Genomic DNA, 11,937 nt, shown 5'->3' on the forward strand with positions numbered 1-11,937 from the left:
AAGGTGAATTTTATTCAAGATACCTAAGCATGAGATCCAAAGCAGAGACCAGATTCAAACTCCCCGGCCAGAGGTATTTTTCTTGTGTGATTAGGAAGCCAGGCTACCTCTTGCTTATGTTCTCTTTCAAGGAGGGGAGCTTGCACCCTTTCTGTGCAGTGGTGAACTCCTGGCAGGAGCCATCGGAGCCTGTCCCGCGGTCTGGCCTTACGGACCCTCCTGGAACGGGTATCTTTTCATTCACATCCTCTCAGGTTTGAGAACGGCTTTAAGCTGACCCATACCTCCCAAATCTTGGTTGACTGGCTATGGTAGAAAAAGAGCTGCTGCTTTTGCATCTGCATGCTCACAAAGGCTCAGACCTTCAGGTACCCAAGCAGACAGCAAGTGCCAAGACCAGAGAGATGCTGAAGCTCAGAGCTGCTCTTGTAACTCAACGTTTCTTACTGACTGACCTCCCAGTGACCACCTCTCCTGTATAAGTAGTTAGGCATTGAGTTCAGGGTATTCTGAGTCATCAGGCTGGAACAAGTCATTGAAAAACTCAAATATGTTGTTTAACACAGTGCCACCTCTACTTTCACAGGAGGATGGTATTTACCTTATAGTAACTAGAGCTTTTTGAAATACGGTTTTTATCACGTGAATCCCACAGCTCACTTTTAATGAATACACACAGAATCTTTCCTGATTTCCGTGTTAGTGGCAGGGTTACAGACTTTGTACCAGTGAGGAGGGAGAACGCATCAGGGTGCCTGTATGAAAAAAGGCATCTTGAAGAGTTTAAGTCATTTTAACTTAAGTAACTTTTAAAAATAGTGGTTTAGTATAGGCAATCCTTCCTTTTTTTCCTCTATATGTTTAGGTTTTCTTTCTTTCTGGAAAAAAAAAAGGTATATTCATAGAAAAAGAGAAACAAATTTTATGGGGCAAGGAGTATTTCTTGCTAGTATCTTCCTTGCTGTCTTGCAATTTGGATTATGCTCTGTAAGTGGAGCAAAACAGTAAATTTATTCCAGCAAAATTCAATTAGTGCATATGAAATCAAATTTGCCTGAGGCAAAAATCTGCTAAGTAAATAGAAGAACTCCCTTGCATGCACCTGTGTTTGGAATAGCTTGTCACGCTATGGAGATATGAATGGCAAGATAGGCATTTTAATCTTCAGACTTGAGATTTCAGTTCTAACGGACACTACTGAGAGCAAGGCTTCTAGGAATTCACGTGTTGTTTCCGGTCTTTGCAAGATAATTCTCCAAGTCGCACGTCCAGTGGCTCATGGTGACTAGACAACTCCCTCCAGTGGAAGATCTATTGCATGAACTCTTCTTGAAACTTCCAATGACTCTCTCTTTGGCAACAAATGCATCACAGGCTTGCTCCCTTTTACCTTTTTACAATAAATCGGTAATCTTTTATATTTCTTAAAACTAAACTCCGTAAAGCACATTGCACTTTGCTTCAAGGAGCTGTGGTTTGGTTCCTGAGAGGGATACAGGTCAAATAATTAAAAGAATTAAAGTCAAGGCTTACCTGCTACACACAAGAAAGAATCAAAAGAAACCAGAAGACTGATTCCTCACTGCTATTCTTTAAATAGAAGAGCAACACTGGCACTGGGGCATGAAAATTATGTTCCATATAGGTTGTGACAGTGGGTTTAGCCTCTTCTAAAAGGGCAGCTGGAAACACATGCTGCAGCCTCCATCAGAATGACACATCCACTACAGATCCCCAAGCAGTTTGCATTCTTGACAACTTTTGCTCTAATCTGTGTCCTGTACCTCAGGTTGTGCCAGATGCTAGCCTGTAGACCTCTAACTGTAAAGAACAATACATAATGCCAGCAAAAAAGGTTTTGTAGCACATGCAATGAGTAATATTCTTCATCTTACATCTAGGGCTTCTGTAGTACTGCCAGAAGCTACTATTATGCATAGTATAATGATGCATGCCTTATTTTAAATTTAATTTTCTGAAATAAATTTCACGTTCCTTAGGGTTGTGATTTGGAAATAGAAATCTTTTGACAACAAAACAGGTGCAGAACAGGCTTTGACTATAGAAATTTCCTTATGACACTTCTAGTGCGGCACTCCTGCATTTCCTTTAATGCAAAGACGTAATTCTGTACTTGTTTGGTGCTCTTCCTCAAGTATGTCAGTTGCCATGTTATTGGGAATTTGTCTTACTAGGGCCTCAATTAATGAACTAATGCTCTCAGGTTTCCTCCCCCCCCCAACCCCCCACCCGGAACCGGAGAACCCAGGTTGTTCCAAACAATCTGCTTATCTTCTTCAGTTAGAAACAGACTTCTGAAGGAAGTCGTTTTGTTTACATTTGCATGGATTACTGCATTTTCTCAAATGTAGGATAATCTTACAGAGCAAGCCCTCATTCTTCTAAGGGAGGAAAAGTCTGTCTTTGAATAGAAGGTAAGCATCCTTCCCCTCGCTTTCTAACTACATGATTTGATATTTCTAGTTTGCCACACTTTACCATGCACACTCCTCTCTCCCACTCCCTTTCCTCCATTGAAGTGGCAGATCTGAGCATTGGCTTTTGAGCCGGCATGGGAACTGCTGCGTCACACTATATGGTCTGCTATACAATACCATGATAAAATACTGTAATATGAGGTAAGATTGTTTTTTTTAGGACAATTTCCCTCAAAAATTGCTTTAAAAGCTTGCAAAATACAGCATAATATTTCTATTTCTCATTTTCCGTAATCTAAATAAATAACTGAAAAATACACACTGTGTTCTACATTGTGGGAAAAGCAAACAACATGCAAGCTTCCTGGCCACAAGAGGAAATAAAACAAGCACACACATCTTCCCACAAAAGTACAGCTATCTCCACCTAAATAACTGAACTGAAATAACTGAAGCATAAATAGGAATCCTCTTGTAGCCCTCCTTTTCTGTTCAGGTAACACGTAATATGGAAATCAAAGGATACCCCTTTTCAGCTGTTACTGGAAGATACTGGCCCAGTGCTGTACTGCTGTATGAGAGGATGAGCATGCTAAAAGTCCTGTGAAGAACATCTCGTCACCCAAACATCTGTTTCAGTTAGCTTTGAATCAAGACACATGTTTAACATGACACTCATCAGTGTTAGCACAAAGAGGATATATGCTTTTCATTCTCATGTTGTCACTGTATCTTAGGCAACAGGCTTCATTTTAGATTCTCTGCTTGCCTGTTGTTCCTCTCAATGCAGAGTTTAAAAAACGTTGTAGGAGAAAGACATAAACGTGGTCACAAGGCTCCGTTACTGCAGGAGGACATTGCCTGAATTCAGGGGTTATTTCGCTAGCATAGTAAGTGTGACTTGTTCTCACAGCAGTTCTGTCCAAGGTTGTTGCATACAAGATGCTTTGAATATAGTCTTAACCTGGAATGTGAGAACTAGGCCTGTTGAGTACACCAAGGTCTTTGAGACATTTGGCACCTATGAGCTCTTACATCAGGATTCTGCTCTCACATAGTGCTCAGCAGAAGATTTAGCTTTCTCTTTACAAACTGAAAGCATGGCTGTGGTGATAAAAACAGGACAAGTGAAAAGTTCTCATGCGGTTTTGATGCTAAGGAGATGCTGTCAGAGCTACTCACACTACATCGCTTTTGTAGGTTACTGTGGAAGCTGAGGGCACACTTGTCTTTGCACACTTGCAGGCATAAGTTTAAAATCAATGTGATTCTATTAATTTCCCTTTTTAATCTTGTAAGATGCATCTCAGTTATAGACAGGTGAAACAGTGTCTCATTTTCATGTTCATGCCTGTGCAAAATTTGTTGCCATGAGGACTGCACGCCTTGTAGCACACAGTTCCCCCAGCCTCGTTACAGCACGAGGAGTTGCTGTTCTTGCCATGTCAGTACAATGGACTTCTCCCAGGGAAAACTGCTTGTGTCCATGCTGTCTGAATGAGGTTAGTTCTCCTGGCAACCACACTTTATCCGCAGAAATGTGCATTGTTTTCTAACACTTTCCCCTTCTCTGTAGAAATGATGTAAAATCCAAGGGAGCAGAAGAGCAAGAAAGAAACCTAATTGGCATGCAAGCGGCAAACGCTGTGACACTTATTTACCTTTCGGCTGATCACTATTGTTTCACAAATTATTAGGCAGCCCGAAGTTTTACAAGACAACACTGTGTTAAGAACACTCCATTAGGTTGCTCAGCAACATGCCCATACAGTAGATTTTTTTTTTTTTAGGCAGAAGTCAAGTTAACACAGGATTAGTTACTGTCAGATATGGCAGAAACTAATACCTATATGGCTGTGCGCCTTCGGAGATTATTTCAGTCACTTCCTCCCGCCCTCCTTTCCTTCCCCCCTTCTCCAGTTTGAGGAAGCTTGTCAGGGCTAGGGTGATCCCATGGGAGTTGGGAAGAAGAAAGGAACTGCTTTGTTGATGGGGATGGCCAGAGCTGCCTGCTTCAGCTCCGCTCCAGCAGCCCCAGTGAGGTTCCTGCCAGGAGGGGATAAGTGGCATGAGGGTGACTGACAGCGCTACGCCTATAACTCAGGAATTCTCCGCTGGTCGTGTAAGGTTATGTATGTTAAATTTCCTTTGCAGAAGTAGCAGGGGACCGGGCTGGTTTTTTTTTCTTTTTTCCAGATTTCAAACCCTTTTGAACAGGAGAAAGACCCCCCCTGCGCTTTTAATGGCATTTTCACTCTTTTAAAAGGGAGCAAAGGCTTGGCCTCAGCTTAATAAAAACAAACATTTACCTTGGTTACAAGAACATCCTCATTTTTGCCAGTTTAAGCATCTTATAACTCCTCAGACCATGAAGCAGAACTGCTGCGAGAAGAAAAGCCTCCCCTGCAGAGAACAGCCACTTATTCATTGGGAGACTACTTACGGCGCTGCTCTCAACTGCGTTGCACGGCTCAGTCCGAGTGGGCAGATCTGGCTGTAAAGGTCCCGCTGTCATACCTTAACACAATTTCTATGCTTGTGACTTTTACTGATGCCTTAACTGATTGCTCTCTGCCATTCCTATGGTATTCATAAAGCTAGTGTCAGGTGCTATAATTCTACCAGCAAGACTGATTGCAAAAACTATAATTAGAATATTAGTTAGTAAAAACTGTAAAGTACTATATTTATTTTAGATTATTACCTTCTTTGTTGTCATGGGGGTCACTGTAGATAGAAGCCAGGGTAAACAAGGAGAAAATGACAAAAGCCAGCAAGATGAAAGCTGCTTCAAGGTTTGTGAAGGGCAGCTCCATGAACTGTTACTGCTTCGCCTAGGAAAAAGTGTAAATGTGGAAAGGGACTGCTCTCAATAGAGTAGTTAAGTCTTTAGTCAGGAGGATACTAGATCCTGGTCAAACTGGTTAAGTAACTTTAGCAGGTAAGGAAACAATACTGCTGACTCATACAAGAATGCAAGTTCAAGCCCATTTTGCTGAGGACGTAGTATGTACAGTTGCTCTAGGGGACATTTACAGCAGTTATTAAAGTAAAGCTGCACTTAACTGGACATCTATATCTATCCGTATCCTATATTTATTTAATATGTATGTATGTGCAATGCATTTAATATCAGGAACATATTTTGACTCTGAAAGAGTAGTAAATAAATCCTTATTAAAACAAAAAGTATCTGTAAAGATCTGTAGGAAAGCATAGATTTTCTTAACAGTAAAACTCCTAGTATATACAAAGGCTACCTTCTGTGTAGTAGAAAGTTTAAAACGTATGAGAGAAAGCCCCGACATTACAACCAAATTGCAAATCAAATCCCAATCAATAGCCCAGGGATTCTGAAGTCAATAGAAATTTAAAGTGGTTGGTTACCCTCAGGATTTAGCTCTAAAAAGCAGTCTCCCTGAAATCTTAAAACCAAGGAGTCCCATACATTTGTACAGAGAAGTTGTGAAAAAACAGAAGCATATAAAAAATGAAAACAGTTTGCAGTAAATAAAGGGAAGCCGGCACTTACTGATTGCCAGGAATTTGTGTGTATATTCCATTAGGGTTTCTTCAAAATCATCCCAGTTCTATAAAATGATTCAGTATCATGGACTGAGTTAATCACTCCCAGCTGGAAGGATCTAATGTAATGTGGTTCCCTGACACTCTTCAGTTGCTGCCTTGCTCGCGGCAGGCACACTCCACATCAGACTAGAAAGTGGCGAAACTGGAAGGAGAAGGCGCCGCTCAACAAATTTTTTTCTTGTACCTGCCTACAGGATGGTGGTGATGTGCAAGCAAACTGAAGCAAGAGAAGTTGTAGCAGTGCCATTGGGGCAGTCAAGACTGACGTTTGTACATTGTAAATCATGTTGAATTTTAAGCCCTAGTAAAATATTAACATAATTGTAAACAAGACTAACTAGTATAAGAAAGAAACCCAGCTCAGTAAATGTATCAGCAAAAATTTTAAAATTCAGATCCATACCGGTATAGGCAATAATTATTAGAGTGATACGGCTATGTCAGCAAGAACCAAACCTGCATACATGCAACTTGTATGAAAAATGGCCCTTTTGAAGGGTCTTTCTGATCACTTTGTGAGGATTTCATTTGCAGTAAAGTCTCGGTCTGAAAAACACAAATACCATTTATACAAACTAAAGCATCCGTCACCTCTGATTGTATTAGGTACACGTTAATTAAAGGGGATTTCTAAACTATAATTTTTTAATATTCTGATTTTTCTATTATTTTAAAAAAATCAAATATTTTGACATTGCTATTTCTGATCTTTTGTATAGTGATCTAAGCTGGAATATTTCCACAGCAGGCAAAGGAGTGATGCTTATGAAACCCCATGTCAATAACACCTGAATAAAATAGGAGAATGTGGAGATGATTTGATCTCTGTCATATCCAATGTATCTTCTGCTGGATCATTTTTGCAACAAACATTTCATTAGTAACTATTTTAAATCTCTCTTTACGATTTCTAAGAGTGAAAACATAGTTACACATATCAAAACTTCCCTGTCTATATGATGGATTAGTTTCTTACCCCATTTTATTCAATAAACCAAAGAATCACCTATTCCAGTCAGAGGTAAGCTTACACCTGTGTATCTATTGAAAAATCTATTATTGACTGTTTTTATGCATGCTTTTTCTTTGCGACAGATAATATTTATGTATCTGCCCGAATTTAGATACGAATTCATAACTTACAGTTTTTCCTATATACAGAGTCAAATTCTTCCATTATCCTATATATCAATAAAACTGATGAATCTTTCATGTTCTTCTTAACTGATAAAAAAAAGTTGTGTGCAATTAAAGAAAGAGCCTGATTTCTGAAACTATGCTACAGTTGATAAGAATTTTTGATATAATAGCCTGCAGTTTCTTTAGGGAAAGTCATTAAGAAAAACTGATATACTTGGTATTGTTGTGCATATATGTGTAGTGCATGATATTTTTACCTATACATCATTAAGTAGTTAAATATCAATCATAAAGCCTTAAACGTTAGGCACAACAAGAAAAAATTAATCTGAACAGCCATCAGTAAAAGAACTGGTGGTTGGCAATGCTTTTGAAAGCTGCTAAGTCCTATTGAAAGTAGTTGGAATATAAGCTCCTTAGCTGGCTAACACATCACATTTTTTTCTCTTCACTGTTGGCAGTATCGGCTACCTGGCTGCCATACCTTTAAGAATGGCTACAAGCAGAGCCATCTACTGGTACTAAGGTATAACTACCACTAAAGAGAAAAAGAAGTCGTAAACAGTAAAAAACATTTGAAAAGTGTTAATTCTGAATATACACTTGCATATATATAAGAATATATATATATAAACGATTAAGTATGAATTAGGACAACACTTTTATTGGCAAAAATATGCAGCTGTCAGAATAAAATTGTAATTTGACTTAATTTTAAAAATCACAGAACATTATAATAAATTATTAAATTGCGGTGATCATTTATTTGTACATTGTCCATTGTACACTGAGAAAATACCACATCTTTCTTTTTGGAGACTAGCAATGGAGACGCATTCAATGGAAGACCAGAATCCTCTGCCTAAGTCCAACCTTTTTCATGAACAGAGAACACGTACAATATTTGTTAAAAATAGAAGGTTTGTGCCCCATATTGAGGTCTTATTAATACTTTAGGAAGGCTTTACAAACAGACACAAACTCTGTTTAGATATCTACAATGAGGCTGAAGAACATAAGGGCTTAGCCCCTCAAATGTGTCTGTATTGTGGCTGAAAAATTGACACCTCCACTTTCGAATACTTAAAGGCAAAACTACCAAACGAACTTGAATTGAATGCTGAAAGTCATGAGTGAATCAATTCCATATGTTTAAGTTTCTTTTGATCCAGGTAACATTATACAAGGCTAACACATTCTTGTTTGACTCTTTAAGATTTCCTATATAAAAAACATTGTTTACTAACCTTTTATTATTGTGGCAAATAAAATGTGAAGTTATTTGGCATAAATCTGTAAGTGCCTAAGCCAATCTGTAAGAGCCAGGGAACAAGTTCATTAGGGTTTCCTAACCATGTTTGTTACCTTGTTTTGCCATGGAAAACAGGAATGCTGTTAAAAGTCTCAGGAAGGAATAACAGTTAAACAGAAAGATTAAGAATGGACTCAAAACCAAACACCTTATTCAGTATCATCGTATGATAGGGAATCTTCAGAGCAAAACTGGAGGTGCTAGTGTGCAGAAAGGAGTTAAGCCTTCCAGTTCAAAAACATTGGGAAGGTGTTCATAAGTAACCTGTCTTTCCCATGGGGTCTAATATGCCGTCACAGTTTACCTGGAAAACTAGAGGAACTCGCTTCTCACCCCTGTAAGATGCATCTTCTTCTGCATTTGTTACAGGGACTATTTAGTATAAAGGTTACATGAAACCTTCAATCTTCCTTAGAGGCTGACAAGTCTACCATATTTTTTCAGCTAAGGGAGACCCTTGTTTAGGAAAATGCCTTTTAAAAAATACCAGTAGGTCAAAAATAGCTGGAAAGCAAAACCTGCCTTTTGAATATGAATAACCTTTCAAAACATGGGTTATTGACTAAGTTTCTAATATCATTCTCCATCAATGAAAGCAGATTGTAGTTAGCTGGCTAGAAATGAGGAAAAGAAAAATGTGCAGATGTGGGAAAAGATGCTGGTAGAGACAAAATAAAAACAAAGGTTGATACCCTTGTAGAGAAATTGGACTAGCATTCATCATTACTATGTGTTTACAGGGACACTATTAAAATACTGAAAAATTACCCCACATGAGATACAGCTGCTGACATTTTACTAGAGACTGATGAAACAAACCCCAGATCTTGGGGTTTGAATTCTGATAGCTTTGGAATCAGATTAACTTGGAAAAAGGTAGGGAAGGTCAAGCTGATTTTTGAAAGGATGTTAAAAGGTTTGCATTGAAGTATACCCATAAAAACACTCTAAAACCAGATGAGACTTACAGAATATTCAGTTGTAGCAAAAACAATTGATACATCTCATGATTTACCAGTTCACTGGGTGGGGGAAACAGAGTCAGCACCAGAGCTGGTGTTCGATGGTTGTGTAATGTTTCTTTGTCTTTTTCAAAGAAAAGTGTATGAAAAGTATCCCAGTGACCAGATTCTACAGACTTTTATTTTCTAGATGAAATTCTGGCCCCACAGGGATCTTTAGAAAGCTCATCCATTACACTGGTGTGGCTTGGATTTCACTAACTCTGTAGCAAGTTCCTCCACAAATATGTTTGTTGACTTGTGTGGGATGACAGAAAATAAGGAACTGACGGTCAGGACTAAATGTATATATCATAGCCTTAGAAAAGATGAAAGAAAAATGTGAGACTGAAAAGAAAAGAAAAATACAGCATTTCTCCAAGCAGAGCTTTTAACTTAAGAGGTTAGACAAAGACAGAATGGAGATTAGAATAAGAACTCAGTGGGAGCTGGACAGAATTAAATCCATGATTCGAAGTCTTCTTTTTCTTTTTTTTTTTTTCTTAAACCTATACACATATTTGTCTAGTCTAGGTTGCTTATTGTCAACAAAAATATCATTCCTTTTCTACAGGAATGATAAGGTAAAATTGTAGGAAAAAAATTAATATGGGACAGGTAGAAAATATAAAGCAAACATGTAATATACATACCTACATGCCTGCTCCTGTCACTGGAAAGAATGCTGCCAGTGAAGTGGAAATATCCTTCATGATAGTGCTTGTATTTAGTATATGTTCTTACTGTTTTTGCAGAGGCACTTCCTTGTGCACTGACACTGCTGTCATAGCTGTTGTTGATCACTTCTGACACTGAACTGTGGACTTGACCCCGTAGATAGTACACTCAACCCCAAAAAGTATCAGAAAATGAGGAAAGGCAACATCCAAACTTTAAAAATTTTCTGCTGTAATTGAAATCCAGCTTTGTAACTGACAAAAATTATTTGATCTCATAAAAATGGTTGACTAAAACAAATAAAGTGCAAGGGTCAAAAAGTGACTTATGAAAGTGTGATGTCTACCGCTTCAATCCAGTGATTGTTCCTATTACTGATAACATGAAGTACCTACTTTACATAGGCCAAGCTAAGCAAATATGAGCTTTGTAAGATATTAACTTTAGTCATTTCTCTTAATGCAGTGGGACATATATCATTGGTCTCAATTAAATTTCTAGTTGTTTTCATTTTTTTACATCCATTACGTAATATACTTACACTCCACTGCCATTTCTTGAGAAAGACTTATCATTCGAATGTGGCTTTCTTTGCTTTAAAGTAACAAATACTGTATTAATGAGAGTAATATTATTCATAAATCTACTGTATTTTGTTTGCTATAAACAAGTCCTTCAGTTTTTATCATTAAAAAACCCAGTAATAAGAGTCAGGCTACATATTTAAAAAGTGTTCACACACTGGAGGGAATGGATCTGAGGAAGATTCTACTAAAATGGTTTGTGAGGCACCACCATTAAAGGCATTAAATGATTTGTTCGTTGTTACTGTTTTTCTACCTTTTGCTGCTTTTAACTGTCATTCAATTCTGTTTCTTGGCAAGACTTTCAATTGACTAAATATTGAAAAGCTGACTCCTATGCTATGACATCATCTGTTGTAAATCAGCATCATTTGCTAACTACAAAATGCTGAAGATCTCATGAACAGCTTCTTCAGTGAATTATACCCTGCTGAGTCATGTGCTGTGGTGGGCTGGGTACCCTACTAAAGAAGTTAAATTATTTAAATCTGCTTGGCTATTTATGCAGCATAGGTATACCCTCCATCATCAGCTCAAAAGTGAACTGAAACTGAAAAAACTAAATCAGATATAGAGGAAAAGGTAAGAGAGGGGCTGTGGAAGGGCCAGCCAGAGAAGTACCAGTAGAAAAAACAGTTGCCAGAAGAATAAGTAAGTGACAACATATATAGTGTGTGTATACATCAGAGAAGATAACAACAGCCTTTGGACTTACATATCTATAATCTCCTAGTTATCTCAGTATATCCTAAGTTCATAGTGAGTATGTTCTAGACTCTTGTTTGCTGAATCTGCTCATTTTGTTTCCTTAACTTGTATTCTAAGCTTATCGAAGTATAACCTAAACCAGATACGTTAGCTGTGAAAAATGCAATAAAGTGTAACTTTATTATGGTATACTGAAAAATAACTAGTTCAATGTAAGGTAAGATATTTTCTCCTTTTGTAGGGTTTAGCTTTATTAACAATTATATAAGAAGTGGGATATTATAGAGATTAACTCAAACTTTCTCCTAAGGCTTTGCTGCTCCTATGATTAATGCTTGAGGAATGCTCAGCTTAGAGCATACATCCTTTTTCGTTATCTCAGTAAAGAAATGAGCCGACAATGTTAGTGAGTCAGCAAGGCACATAAAAAAAGCTCTTGCTAAATAATAATAAAAAAAGGCTGTTGTGTTGCTATAATGTTACAAAAA

At 37.9% G+C, this 11,937-nt stretch overlaps 1 long non-coding RNA gene across 2 annotated transcripts; it reads right to left on the reverse strand.

Annotated features, from left to right (window-relative positions):
- Positions 1–5,971: 5,971 nt before the first annotated feature.
- On the reverse strand, positions 5,972–10,321 carry LOC121233491. 2 transcript variants are annotated; one of them, XR_005933029.1, is made up of 3 exons: positions 10,133–10,321; positions 6,483–6,572; positions 5,972–6,327 (listed from the first exon to the last, which is right to left on the reverse strand). It is a non-coding gene; the product is annotated as an uncharacterized LOC121233491 (long non-coding RNA). The 2 variants fall into 2 exon arrangements; XR_005933030.1 differs by having other exon boundaries at positions 5,972–6,152; positions 10,133–10,319.
- Between the last annotated feature and the right edge of the window lie 1,616 nt (positions 10,322–11,937).

Source organism: Aquila chrysaetos, chromosome 1 (assembly GCF_900496995.4).
Source record: "Aquila chrysaetos chrysaetos chromosome 1, bAquChr1.4, whole genome shotgun sequence".
Classification (NCBI taxonomy): domain Eukaryota; kingdom Metazoa; phylum Chordata; class Aves; order Accipitriformes; family Accipitridae; genus Aquila; species Aquila chrysaetos.